Source organism: Etheostoma cragini, chromosome 13 (assembly GCF_013103735.1).
Source record: "Etheostoma cragini isolate CJK2018 chromosome 13, CSU_Ecrag_1.0, whole genome shotgun sequence".
Taxonomy (NCBI): Eukaryota; Metazoa; Chordata; class Actinopteri; order Perciformes; family Percidae; genus Etheostoma; species Etheostoma cragini.
In genome coordinates this window covers 24,417,880-24,431,466 of record NC_048419.1, presented here as the reverse complement: position 1 = coordinate 24,431,466, position 13,587 = coordinate 24,417,880, and positions in this window count along the sequence as shown.

The window sequence follows — 13,587 nt, the reverse complement described above, 5'->3', positions numbered from 1 at the left end:
GGTCCCCTAATACTGTATCTGAAGTCTCTTTTATATAGACCTTAGTGGTCCCTAATACTGTATCTGAAGTCTCTTTCCTGAATTTCAGCCTTGGTGCAGAATGACAGCCACTAGATTCCGTGAAACTGCCACAGAGTTAAAGGACCGTGTTCATTTCAAGGAATTTGGTAAGATCTGGTTGACAAAATAATATCGAAGGGGGCTCGGTGATCTACTTTGTGTAAGTTTAGGGATCCTTGACGTTAAAGAGTTTTGGGAATCCCTGTACCAGCTCATCTCCTGTGAAACATGTTAGTCAACCTTTAAGTTCTTTTAAAGTTTCTTCTAAGGAAAATTCCAAAACTTTGACAGAAGAAAAAGAAGATTAAGAGCTGGTTGCCCTCTCCAACATGGCAGGACTGTTCAGGATGACTCATGCAGGGAAGATGGCTGCAGATGAGAAGGAAATCAAGTTGGGTTTTAAGATTAAAGGAGAGTGTCCTTGTTTTACTCAGAGAGCTGAAAGAAAGTTGTCTTCCTCTCCGCGCACCCGCGAGACGTCCTACCATTTCACTGCTTCATTTCTCCCCCGTCCACAGCCTTGGGTTCATGTTTCTGATGTTCTCATTAAGCTCCCCCGGGTGGCTGCTCTTGTATGACATCGACAATCTATATAACGTCTTATTTCACGTCGAGCTGTGCTGAAACCCCGGGAGGCCTCTCTCCGTTCGTGTCAATTCATTTACGTGGCAACAGCCCGCACTCGAAAGGACCAAAACCATTTGCTTGTGTGGGGAAAGTCCATTTATCTTCCAGAGTAGATGTTGAATATTAAACAGTTGAGACGTTATTTTTACTCAAGGTTTTCATCGGCCTGTGAGCCCCAGTGACTCCCTGAATGAGGCACATCACAGCCTCAGAGCTCAAAAAGGATCTGGGTGAGGTTGAGGCCACCAATCACGTCTGCCGTAGCGGCGCTCTGGGTCCTATAGAATATCTTTTTGTCTAGATGGGTTATTTCTGTATTAAAGATGTGTTCCTTGCACTGTGTATAGACTTGGGAAAGGATTTTATGCGTTTGTTTTCCTACAACTTATAAGGAATGGTTAGATTCTTGGCCACAATGTTAGTAAAACAGAACTGTGTGTGCGTGTGGCTATGGGCATGTGTGTAATTATAATTACTGTATAATGTTGTTTACATGTACTGTAGGTATCTAAGGATGTAATGTTTTCCTTCCTTTTAAGCAATATGAGGGTTTAGGCATGCTTTGTGTGTGTGTGTGTGTGTGAGAAATAGTCACGAGAAACAAACAGTTTAGAACGACCCCCATATTTTTTCCTACTTACTATTTGTACTATGTATTACTCTGTTATACTATGATGTTAATTGGGGGGGGGGGTGGGGGTGAGGGTGTTCTTGTGTGTGTAAGACATGGATCATTTTCCCAGGAGAGAGAGGAGAGGAATGCCTTCAGGGATGAAGATTTGGACAGACAGTGTTCATAATTTGACAGGGACTTAGACACTTTGTCAGTTTTTGAAACCACAGTTGTGTTTTAGTAACCTCAAATGCTGAACCTTAAGTAAAACTGGCTAAACTGAACTCTTCGTCTCAGATTGATCCGTCGTCAATCAAACCAAATAAATTGATCTCTTAGGAAAAAACATAAAACATTTATTGCATTTTTGCAGTAATTCAAATGTAATGGAAAAAGTCACAGCCAGGACCTTTAACAACGTTGGTGAAATATTTGGCATACTAAATATACTGAAAGGTAACCAACGATCTCTTAAAAATGTGAATCCAAACAGTAAGTTGTAACATGCAACGTACAGTAAGTCCGATGAAAGAAGACGCAGGCATTCATAAATGTCTGTCAGTGTGTGTTTGCTCAGTAGCAACCCGTTTAGCACATCCGAGGTTTTCAGAAAGCTTTTTACACGAGGTGAAATGCCACATGGAGGCAACAGCTTGTGTAAACCCAATCTTAACCGAAACCACCCATCTGTAGGCAGTAGACAGCCTTGCAACCCCATTCATACACATGCACACACACACACACACACACACACACACACACACACACACACACGTCTCAAACACAAAGATATTTCATAAAGACACTCGTGTGCCAGGTGTTCTCTGATGTCTTCACATTTCAGGTTTGGGATGTTATTAGCAGACTAATGAGCTGCTGAGATAGTAAAACCAATTAGGAGTCTGAATGTGCTTCTTTTATGGAGAGACGAGACCCGAGGCTGTCGACTGGTGACAAAGTAGTTCAGCGATTTCATCAGAAACACCTTTGCACACGGGAGACTGCCCCGCCCCCATGAGAAACACTCACATAAGTCGTTGGTTCAAGCAGTAATCACTACCTATATCTATGGTGGCGTCGCCTTTATGACTATAGCAAAGCAGGAAGTAAGGTGACAAAGTGTTAGGCCGTGTGCACACCGACTGCGTAGGTCTTTCTATTGATTTTGAATTGGGTGTAGTGAGTTTAGGCTGCGTTGGGGGTGTTGGGGGTTTGCTGGAGGGAGACACTCAAAAAACGTAGCGGGGCTGAGGCAAAACTCAACTTCTTCAATTTAAAATAGAGTCAATTTTGTTCCATTTAATTGTATTCATAGTACACATATGTATATATAGTGCACATATGTTAATACATACAGTATATGTGTACATATATGCATGTAAACAGTCCATATACTGTACATACTGTATACATACAGTATATACACATATATACATAAACACACACACACATATATATATATATATGCCGCCATGGTCCGGAAACGCAACCTACCCGGAGTGTCCAGAAGTAGCAGGTGTTCAGTGCTCAGAGACACGGCCCAGGTAAGAAGGGCTGAAACACGAGCACCACTTAACAACGTCAAGACTGGGCCAAGAAACATCTGAAGACAGATTTTTTAAAGGTTGTAGGGACGGATGAAATGAGAGTGACTCTTGATGGACCAGATGGACGGGTCCATCAATCTCTCTGTGCCCATTAAAGATCTGTGGCTGGATCTCTAATGTAGCTCAGCGTAAATTCTTCCAGTCAATCGATGGTCTCCTAAATCAATTCAGCTGTTATCCTAATAAATGTACATGTTATCATGCTGTGGATAACTGTCGCATGTCTGCAACTAGTCTCTCTTAATCAATGCTCTACCGAAGTCCAATCAGCTTTTGGAGGGGTTCTCCTTCCTACTAAACTATATATACTATATGTCTATATACAGGATGTATACGGACGATTCGTGAAGTGATGGAGTCTAATCGCCAAAGACTTTGTACATTTTATCTGAGCTGTACAACAGATCACATTTGCATATCTGCGAACATGTCTCTCCTGATTCAAGTGGGCACAGAGCTCCACTTCGAGCCAGACACCAGCAAGGTGGAGGTCGGGTACTGCTATGGGTTGCTATTATTAAGGATGAGCTAGTTGGACCTTTTAGGGTTGAAGATGGACTTAAAACCCCTCCCAAAACTACTGCCAGTTTTTAGAAGATACTTTCTTCAAGCAGTGGTACAGGAAAAAGTCTGTCTCATTCAAGAAGGCTATGATTTTATGCAGGACAATGCTTCATCACATGCATCCAAGTACTCTGCGTGGCTAGCTAGCAAAGGCCTTAAAGATGACAGAACAATGACATGGCCCCCATTCCTCACCTGACCTAAACCCCATTGAGAACCGGGGCCTTCTTATACGTGAGATTTCCACTGAGGGAAGACAACCCATCTCTTTGAACAGCATTTGGGAGGCTTTGGGTGTTGCTGCACAAAACGTTGATCATTAACAGATCCCATGGCTGGAGGGCTCATTACAGTTATTATAAAAACAAGGGTGGCTATATTGGTCACTGAATAATTCTTCAAATGTCTTGTGTTGAAGTGTTTATTTGTTCATTTTGAGTTTTTATGTTGATTTCTTACTCTGAGAAATCAAAATAAACAAGCGAGACGGGAACATTTTGGTTTTTCACTTGGTTGCGTAATCATTCTGCATACAACTCACTTTTCCTTTGTTACATATTCAGATTTGAGGTTAATTAAGATTTCTGATTGGCTGAGAGCAATTTGTTATTTAACCATCGCGTTGTCTTCCCGTCAAAATTGAAAATCAACACTTTTGTTGACGCTTTTTATTGATGTTTTTAAAAAGTGAATAAGACGCCCCAAAATTAATGAAAGTAGAGATTTGTACTTGCCAAAGAGCGTTGTGTGGAATCAATCATGTTATTTTGAGGAATTAAAAAGAACATTTACATAGGAACAGAGGACAACATGAGGGGTAAATTGTTGGACCATTAGTTTTAGCCCTCTCACATCACTAAACAAACACCTCCTCATACTTGTTTTTGCAGGTATGTGTCTTTTATTACTGTTTGGTAATTGTTTGCTGCAACATTTTAACTGAAATTGCAATTAAATTTTATTCACAGTATCAAACCATAACGAGTTATCTCAAGACACTTTACAGACAAAGTAGGTATATTATTTACAAAGACCCGACAATTCCAGTGTTCCCCAGAGAGCAGATCCTCCAAATCATACTACAGTGACAGGATTGAACTGCTCTGATAGAAAGGTAGTGTAAATGAAGTCTCGCAGTTTGTTCACCTGCAGCCTGGGAGGTCCTGTTGTCTTCAGCATGCACAGTCAAACTGGTTTAGGACAAGCACCTACAAGATCATTCCTGTGGGTTTATTACACTCTGTGTTTAAAGTTATCCTGATATGGCGAACAGCATGCTCCCCCTCTCTCACTGACTTACATACTGATGTGCTTTATATTGATTTCCTGACCGGACGCCTTTCCTTCTCTTCCCGGTCCGTGAGCATCCTGAGGAGTCAGTTAATGGTGCGTCACTAACTCCTACCTACCCAGTCATCCTTTACATGCTGCTCTCACAAGAGCCCCTTCACCCTGAATATCCATTACTGCTGGACAGTATAGTAACGGCAGGCTGGGCTCATAACATATTTATGAATGCAGCCTGAGGGAGACTCGCGTTATGAATGCTGATGTGATGTTCAGGCTATCACTTTTTCCTCCTCTGCTTTGTTAGCCACAGCTGTAGTCTCACATTGCCCGGCCTATCTCCACAACGCTGTGGCGGAAGGTCCGGCTACACCATAGGTGCATTCTGGGATAGAAAAAAACAAAATAATCTGTTACATAATTTGTAGTTTCCTTAAAGCAGTCAAAATCGTCTTGGGCAGCAATGAGCTGCGGACTGGAAGGAACTTTTAGGGCGTCTTCAAATCCACTTTTTCTAGTTTGATGGTGGAAAAAAGGGTCCGTGCATCGGGCGCATGGTTCATAAGGGTTGTACTTAGTGCCTGCGTTGTGTTTTGGGTGTAACATGCAATCAACCAATCAGAGGTCATCTCCCATTCCCTTTAACAGCCAGGCGCATTTGAGCCTTGGCGTATTGCCATTATGATGGAGGATTTGCACCATAATATTTTGTATATGAAACCTTTTTAATGTGCATTTGCTTTTGTTTAGATCAGGGATCTTCAAAAGGGGGTCCAGGACCCCTAGAGAGGTCCTGAGAGTGAGTCCAGGGGGTGCTCCAAATGATCTTTAAAAGTTTTAACATGAATCCATTATCAGGAGGTGGATGATCTGGTGGACTGGTGCAGCGGAAATAACCTCTGTATCAATGTGGATAAGACCAAAGAGATTGTTGTGGATTTTAGGAGGGGAGGTATACCCCGTCACCTCTCATCATCGGAGGAGCTGAGGTGGAGATGGTATCAGCACTCAAATAACTGGGGATTCACATCTCTAGCAACGTGGAATACCAACCCAGCTTACATACTCAAGAAGAGGGCTCACCAGCCTGACACACTGGCATTCTCCTTCATTGGCTGGTATGGGAACTGCTCTGCAGCGGATAAGGCAGCCCTGCAGAGAGTAGTCAAATCTGCTCAAAAGATCACAAACTGCAGTCTCCCTTCCCCGGATAACATCTATCCAGCAGATACAGGAGCTGTGCCTCTTACATCCTCCCTCTCACGCAGCACACATCCTGTTTAACCCCCTCCCCTCCGGCAAGAGGCTGTGCAGCCTGAACCGCTAGGCTAAAGCGCAGCTTCTACCCAGAGGCAGTGTGACTGATCTGTCTACTCTCTACTGGGTGCTGCCTACTGTGTGCTGCTGCCTTCCCTTTTCCCAAAAGAACTGTATGCATTTCCTTGAACTGCATGCACTTAACCTTATGGACCAATTTTGCACTTTATGGGTTTCTGATGCCCTGAAATACTTTGATTTTCTTAAAAGAACCGATTTGATTTCTTATCCTATTCGTTCTCCCTGTGTCTGACATGCATGAATCGCAATACATAAATTTAATTGAAATTACCAAATAGAACTCCCCACTGATGATAGGCTTACATGGCCTACGGACAAGGCACAGACACAGTTTATCCTGAGGATTCAGTGTGACACACGTATGCTGTAACATAAAAAAACATGATTAATAAAACCATGCAAACAGTTATTCGGCTTTTTGAATAGCTTAGTCTTCTATCCCAAAAAAGTGTGTATACAGGCTTCAGGCCGCCCAACATTTCATTGTAGGCCCAGTTTGCAACTTAATTTTACACAATATGTGAAGTAGTGTGTCCCTGCTCTGTCTCTCCTTCAGTTAAGGTTATGGAAGACCCCTGGTTTAGATGATATTTGAACAGTAGGAGTGGCTGTCATTATGCTCAAAATTAGTTTATATCCACCTCTGGGATTCCTCCAATAATGCAGAATATTCTGCCGGATCACGCTCGTTGCGCTCAGATATCTGTCACCTTCTGCTTTCCTTGTGTTGGCGTTCTAACCTCCAACATTTCTGAGGACTATGGTTACCTGGTCCTCAGATCTCTGCAGGGTAAATCCAGACAGCTAGCTAGACTATCTGTCCAATCTGAGGACTATGGTTACCTGGTCCTCCAATAATTCTAATAACTCCAAAGTTCACAGATTGTGATGTAAAAGCTGCTATTCTTGTTTGAATTTCAAATCAAAAATGACTTTTTCCAGTGTATTACTTCTGTATAATTTTAATTAAAAAATCCAGAAAACACAAAGCCAAGGTTGTTTTTTAAAAGGAAACAAGGCAATGGGTTTTATTCATAATCAGTCACCAAGCAACAGCGTTCTCATGCCCTTAAGAGCTTCAACACAAAGCACACTGTGCACCATGTCATAAATGCAACCTCTTGAATCATAGTTACAGGAATCCATCAGCACTTTGTTGTTAGATTTTGTCTTGTTTGTTCAGCCTGGTCTCACACAATTCGGTGAAATGATCACAAACTGTTACCAGCGCTTTACGTGGTGGTGGCACGTGTGAAATGTGTGAAATTTGCCAATGTAAAGTCAATGAGAAGATGACTCTAGCATTAGAAGCGACTACAGCGACCCGTGTGTCATGGAAACGTAAGCCCACCCACAACCTGTTCCTTAATTTAAGGGGCTGTGTTCATATCTCAGATTTCTTTTTGCTATTCTGTAAAACTGCGACAGATTTTGAGTTAAGGGACCGTGTTCATTTCAATGAATTCTGTGAGATCAGGTTGTTTATTACCTTCCTCTTCATGAAAGTGGATCAATTCAACATTATGTTGAAATGAAATGGTTCCTCATTAAGCACCTTAACCTTTTACAGTGTTACACAGATGTCAACACTAGAAAAAAATGTCAGTAATTAAGTTCTTTGACCTGAATACATTTTACTTAAAGGTGCTCTTAGTGAAGTTGGGTGACTTTGCTTCTTGTTGACGTTCAAAGTCTTTTCAAACAAAACGAGACTAGCTCGCCCCTCCCTCCCTCCTCATCCCGTCCCCTCCCCCTCCCTTCTGTGCTTCCGCGCAGTAGCCCCCCACCCCCAAATCCTTCTTGTTGGTCATTGGCTGGAATGCTGGTGCACTGGTTGTGTATGTTTCATAATGCAGGTGGGCACAGTTTGTATTTGTTGCCGTTTGTAGACCCTGGGCTGTCCACAGAGACCGCATTTTTTACAGTGTGTTCAGTGGACAGGCAGCTAGCAGATAGTGAGATGTTATTTTTTACAGTGTGTCACACACAGTTTGCTGTATGGGACAACAAATGTAGCCTAAAACACGCGTGCCAATGCTTACAGCACCTTTTATTGCAAGATGTGTTAACTGAATCTCTTTACAAATCAAGGACAAAGTCCCCAATTCAGATTGTTTTTCAAAAGGCTGTCCATAACCCAATGATGCTTATTATTTGGCTCAGACTTAATCAAAGGGTGTAAATTCTCCTTTGATCAGAGCATGTAGCTTTTTTGAAGATAAGTACCACATGTGTTCATTTAAACAACGTTCAGGCAGTAATGAACACAGCTGCACTTTGAACAAGGAAATCATGTTCTGATTTTACAAATTGCTTTTTTTTTTTTCAAAGTCAAGGACACGGTAAACCTTTGCACGTGCAAAACTCCCTTTGACGGACCTTCTGACAAGTCTACATCTTCTTAAACAGGCAAAACACGTTATGTCAAAGGAGCCTTTATCCTCCTGGAAGTAGTTAATAAGATATGAGCTGCAATGCACCCTGAGACTTCCATGAATACATGTGTGTGTGTGGTTTGGCAACTCCACAGCTCAGCAAAGAAAGCAGCTTGACAAAACTGTACACACAAAAATCCTCCAAGACCCCTTACACCATGCTAACCCTTACTGGTACCGCTCCCATTCACAGAAAAGACTCAAATCTATTAAATCCCAAAAATCCTGCTTTCTTAACAGCACCTACTAGAGAACCATTCAGCTACTCAACAGCATACAATGCACTTTATAACTCTTGCCTGCACTGACTACTTTTACACATTTGTGCAGAATTGTGGCAACTGATTGAGTACTGCTTAGTTATTCAGGTTTGTGTGAACAGGAAAACAAAGCTAGAGAACGACACATGAAACTGAACTCTACAAAATAGTACAGGAAGAAAATCATGAAAACACATATAAGTTGAGTCATTTGAACTATGTCCGTCTTGTGCAGTAAAAACTACAGAGCATACTCCGGTCTTCCAGTCTTCAGTCTTAAAAAAGGGAGCTGGTGATCTGGTGAAAGGCAGGCTAGGTGCAGGTGCTTGAGGAGAAGCAAAGCCAATTAAATCTTAAAAGGTCCCCCGTCCTAGGTGCTACCAGAGCTAACCCTTGTACGGTATTTGGGTAAAATTTACCCATTTTGACCCAAAGTTTTACAAGAAGAAAACTGGAACAAGTTAAATTTTCTACCTGAAAATCAACGGCCTTACCTTATTTCCTGTGATAAACATGTATTCCTGACTCAGTTCAGAAAATTATTCTGGATATAACCGCTTATGTTTTTCCAAGATAAGAATGATCACATGGTGGATTTTTGACATGAATTATAACCTTATGACCAAAAACGAATCACACTTCCATTTTTAATTGTGTTCTAGGAGAGACTGATTGCATTCCCTGAACATGTTATCTCAATAGTTAGAAAGACAATATTTTGTAATAGATTATCAAGTGAAATTTAATTTCAGAAATGTTTTTAAAACCCCAAATATGTCACGGTCAATTTGACCCGAGGGACACGAGAGGGTCCCGAAATTGAAGACATTACGAAGGGTTAAAGCTGAAACCAATCAGAGAGAGACAGTTGAGAATGCATGTCAGCTGAACTTAGAATTATATCTGGAGGATTTCAGACACCTGCAGTAAAGACAAATGGCCTTCTGGCTTTTGTTTACTTCAGCGCCATATGTGCTGAGAAGTGCATGCATCTCTAAGCATTCATTCTACACACGTGTGCTTGTGTGTGCATGCACACAGTCACTTTTCCCCAACGCACAAACACAAATAAATACACCCACTCGTAACCACGATCATATGCATCAGATCACACGCTTTATGACATTAAAAAAACAAAAACAAAAGGAAGACGGTCGTGTTTTCCTCATCAAAGCCCAAATCCAAAGGAGAGGAAAACCAAAGAGTTGCAAAGAGCAGCGATGGATTGCAAAGAGTGGGGCACGAGATGGAAGCAAAAAGAAACTCCAGGGATCCAGATGACAAGGCTGCAGGTTTTTTTTTTGTATCCCAGATGCTGCATGGCAGAGAGCCCCTGCCTTCTACAGTGATGCCTTTTGTCATTAATTAAACATTAAGCATCTCACCTCCCGCACGTCAGACAGGAAGTCTTGAAAGTTTCTCCTGACAGATGCCATTGTTTGTGATGTGCCACGGAGGCAGAAGGAAGAGCACCAGGTGCAGCTGTGAAGGCATTCAAAGATAAATCAGATTTCTGCTTCAAATTTTTCATTTGAAGTTCCAGATATAGCGGCAAAGGATGGAGCAGCTGACTGATCCATTCAATCCCTCCGTAGCGGAGGAACCGGGAAAAAGCCGATTATTATAGGGTCAACGAGCTGATCATTTTTGTCCAATTTAACATCCACCAACCATGAGATTTACCCACTTTCTTTGTAAAATGAAGTGAAAAGAACAACAATGGAAGCGAGTAGTGAAGCCTGGGAATCCATGTAAGGAGGCTGTGTTGGTAGAGCAGTCATTCCTCCTCTCTCCCCCCCTTTAATTTCTTCAGCTGTCCTGTAAAAATAAAAGCCTAAAATGCCCCCAAAATAAAAACAACTTAAGAAAACAAAGGGGGGGGGATGAGTCAAATAACACAGGACTTTCAACCAGGAGACCCTATGGTACTGAAATGTACATTTTATAACTCCGGCCACGATCTTTTTATGAATCAAACATTTGACGCATGTCAGTTAAACGTAGTGTTTTTAATCCTCGTGTTATGTTCCCACCAACCTGGACATTTTTGTATTTCAGAGTCAAAATTTAAAATGAAAAACCTTTTTTTATCAGGGTTATGTCGTATTTTTGGACCCTTTTGTGTCTTTCCCTTAGTGATTTTGTCACTTTTTCAACGTTTGTCGACTTTTTCTGAGCATTTTGAAATTTTCGTGGGTTTTTCACAACATTTTTAAAGCCTTTTTTTCACATTTGTCTTTTTTTTGACATTTTTGTAACTTCACTTGACATTTGTTCACAATTTCTTTTTAAAAGAGCTTTTTTTAAATGGTTATTAAAATGTTTATTCTCTCCAAATGCTATAAAATTGACAAAAAACACAAATTCAATGAAAGTAGTGAACTAATTATTTAACTTGCGAGGAGCGTTGTTGGGAACCATCCACGTTAATTTTTTGGACAATTTGTTTTAAAGAAAATGAAATTTCTGATATGGAAACGTTTTGGAAAGGTGGTCAAATTTGACCCAAAGACACCAGGAGGGTTAAATAACGTCAAATACACTAATGCCTGTAAAAACCTTCTGTTTTGTCTCTGGGAAGCTCGGATAAAAGCAGAATTAAGACACTGAATAGGAGGGAGATGTGCAAAGAGCTGAACAGGTACCTTTTGTTTTCAAACCTTTGCTTTTTTGCCGTTTTCAAAATGTTCTTTTGCACCAGATTAAATATGACGTGGTCAGGATTCATTTTGTAGCTTGTTGACTTGGTTTAAGGCTCAAAACTCCTTACATAAGCACTTAGTCTATCTCCACGACTATGGTCACCTGGTCCCCAGGTCTCTGCAGGGTAAATCCAGACAGCTAGCTAGACTTTCTGTCCAATCTGAGTTTTTTATTGCTGAATTGCTGTGTGGACTAGTTAGACCCTCCTCCACAGCGCTGTGAAGGAAGGTCTGGCAATGTGAGAATAATCAGCATTTAAAGAAACGTCAAAAGGAATAAGGAATGAGGGAAATGAGCCGTTCAAAAATTGGGCGGCCCCTGGTGAGCTCTGTGGATTACCACTGGTGGTGTGAAGCAGGGATACTGCACACAACTGACAGCTGTGATGAGTCGAGTTAGAAATGTAAGTAGGGCTACAACTTTTGATTTTCATTGATTATTCACTAGTTTGAGTTTCGTCTATGAAACGCCAAACATATATTTACCTAAACTGCTGGAAATTTGTCAATTTGGAGAAATGGAGGTCTGGAGGATGACCTCCAACAAACTGGAGCCCGAGGCTGATGTGTGCTAACAAGTCGATATCAGGAATCTGGTGGGTCAGACCTGAGGCCTCCAGTAAGGGGATTCGGTTCAGGTCAGGTCCCTTCAGAGAGAGAGAAACTTTGTCCTGCAGAGGTCAAGAATTTAAAAGTGAGCTTACCCAATGTGTGAAGTGCGGAGCAAACTGCTGTGACTTCCTTATAAAACACGCCCGATTCAATCAGCTCAGCTCCTCCGCAACAGAGGGGCACTTTGTTCTACTTGACTGGCTGTGATTGATCTCCCAACTGCACAAACACACACACACACACACACACACACACACCCACACCCTTTGCGATGCTCACCCATGAAGACAGGGAGACACCCAAAGACACCTCCCACCACCACCAGCTTCTGCCACTGTACAACAGAGGAAAGGAGTGAGAGTAAATTACCAGCTGCAGTAAAGCGTGTTGTATAAAACTTGGAGTCATGACAAGAGAACATCAAATTATAGAGTTGTGAGGTAAAATGTAAAATCCCATTAGAAAAGTTTTCTTTAATGGAATCCACAGTGTTCTTCGACACAGAATCACATGCAGTCTCCTGGATAATTGAGCAATGCTATATTGTTATGGCCACAGGTTTTAATTATTTCGTATCTTCTTTGTCAGACAAGTTGTAATTTTTCACCAGTTTGGTAGCAGCGAAAAAAAACACTACAACACCCATGAGTCTCTGCTGATGTTGTTATGGAGAAGAAGCCAGTCAGGTGCATATGCATCAGTGCAAATTGCTGAAATTCTGCAAAGAATATCTCAGAATGTGTGAGAGATGCACAATGCACACAATGTTTTATCTGCTTTACAAATTGTAATCTTCATCCTTAGCCTGCAGTAAGTATAGTTTGTAACACGGACCCATCCTAAAAGCCGTCAATGGAAACTGTTTTGGAAAAGGGCAGACACTTTCAAAAGGTCCCTGGCAGGTGATTGGATGAACCATCTGTCGATCAAACTCCTGCTGAAGCAACAGCAGAACTGTTAAATATAAAAGCCTCCACTGCTGTTCCAAATGAAGTGATACTCCCCTGTTGTGACATAAGTGATGCTGTTGCAACATCTACGCCAAACTCACTGTTGTTTTCAACAAACAGTTGCCTAAATGTGTCGTCACACACGTCTAAACCCCACCCGTAGCTACCTGGAGTTCCCCACTGGATGTTTTAGCATTTACAAGCATTTTCTACAGGAAATGCATTTTCTTGTTTCATTTGTCTCTGCATGTCACAGCTTTCATTGAAATTGTAGCATACCTACAACAGTCTCGTTATTACCACTGAACTTGGACTTTCCTGGCTCTTTCCAGTAAAAGTGGAACCTTTTGTGGTCTGGAAGAGAATCAGATCTACAACACACACACACACACACACAGTCATGCACAAGCACACTCTAGTGGTGTGTTGCCGCCCTCTCTAATCCTCCTCTCCCTTGCTGATGGGGAAAACCATCATAGTTTTCCAACCTGAGGTAAACAAATCCCTGGAAAACAACCTCCACAGCGGCAGC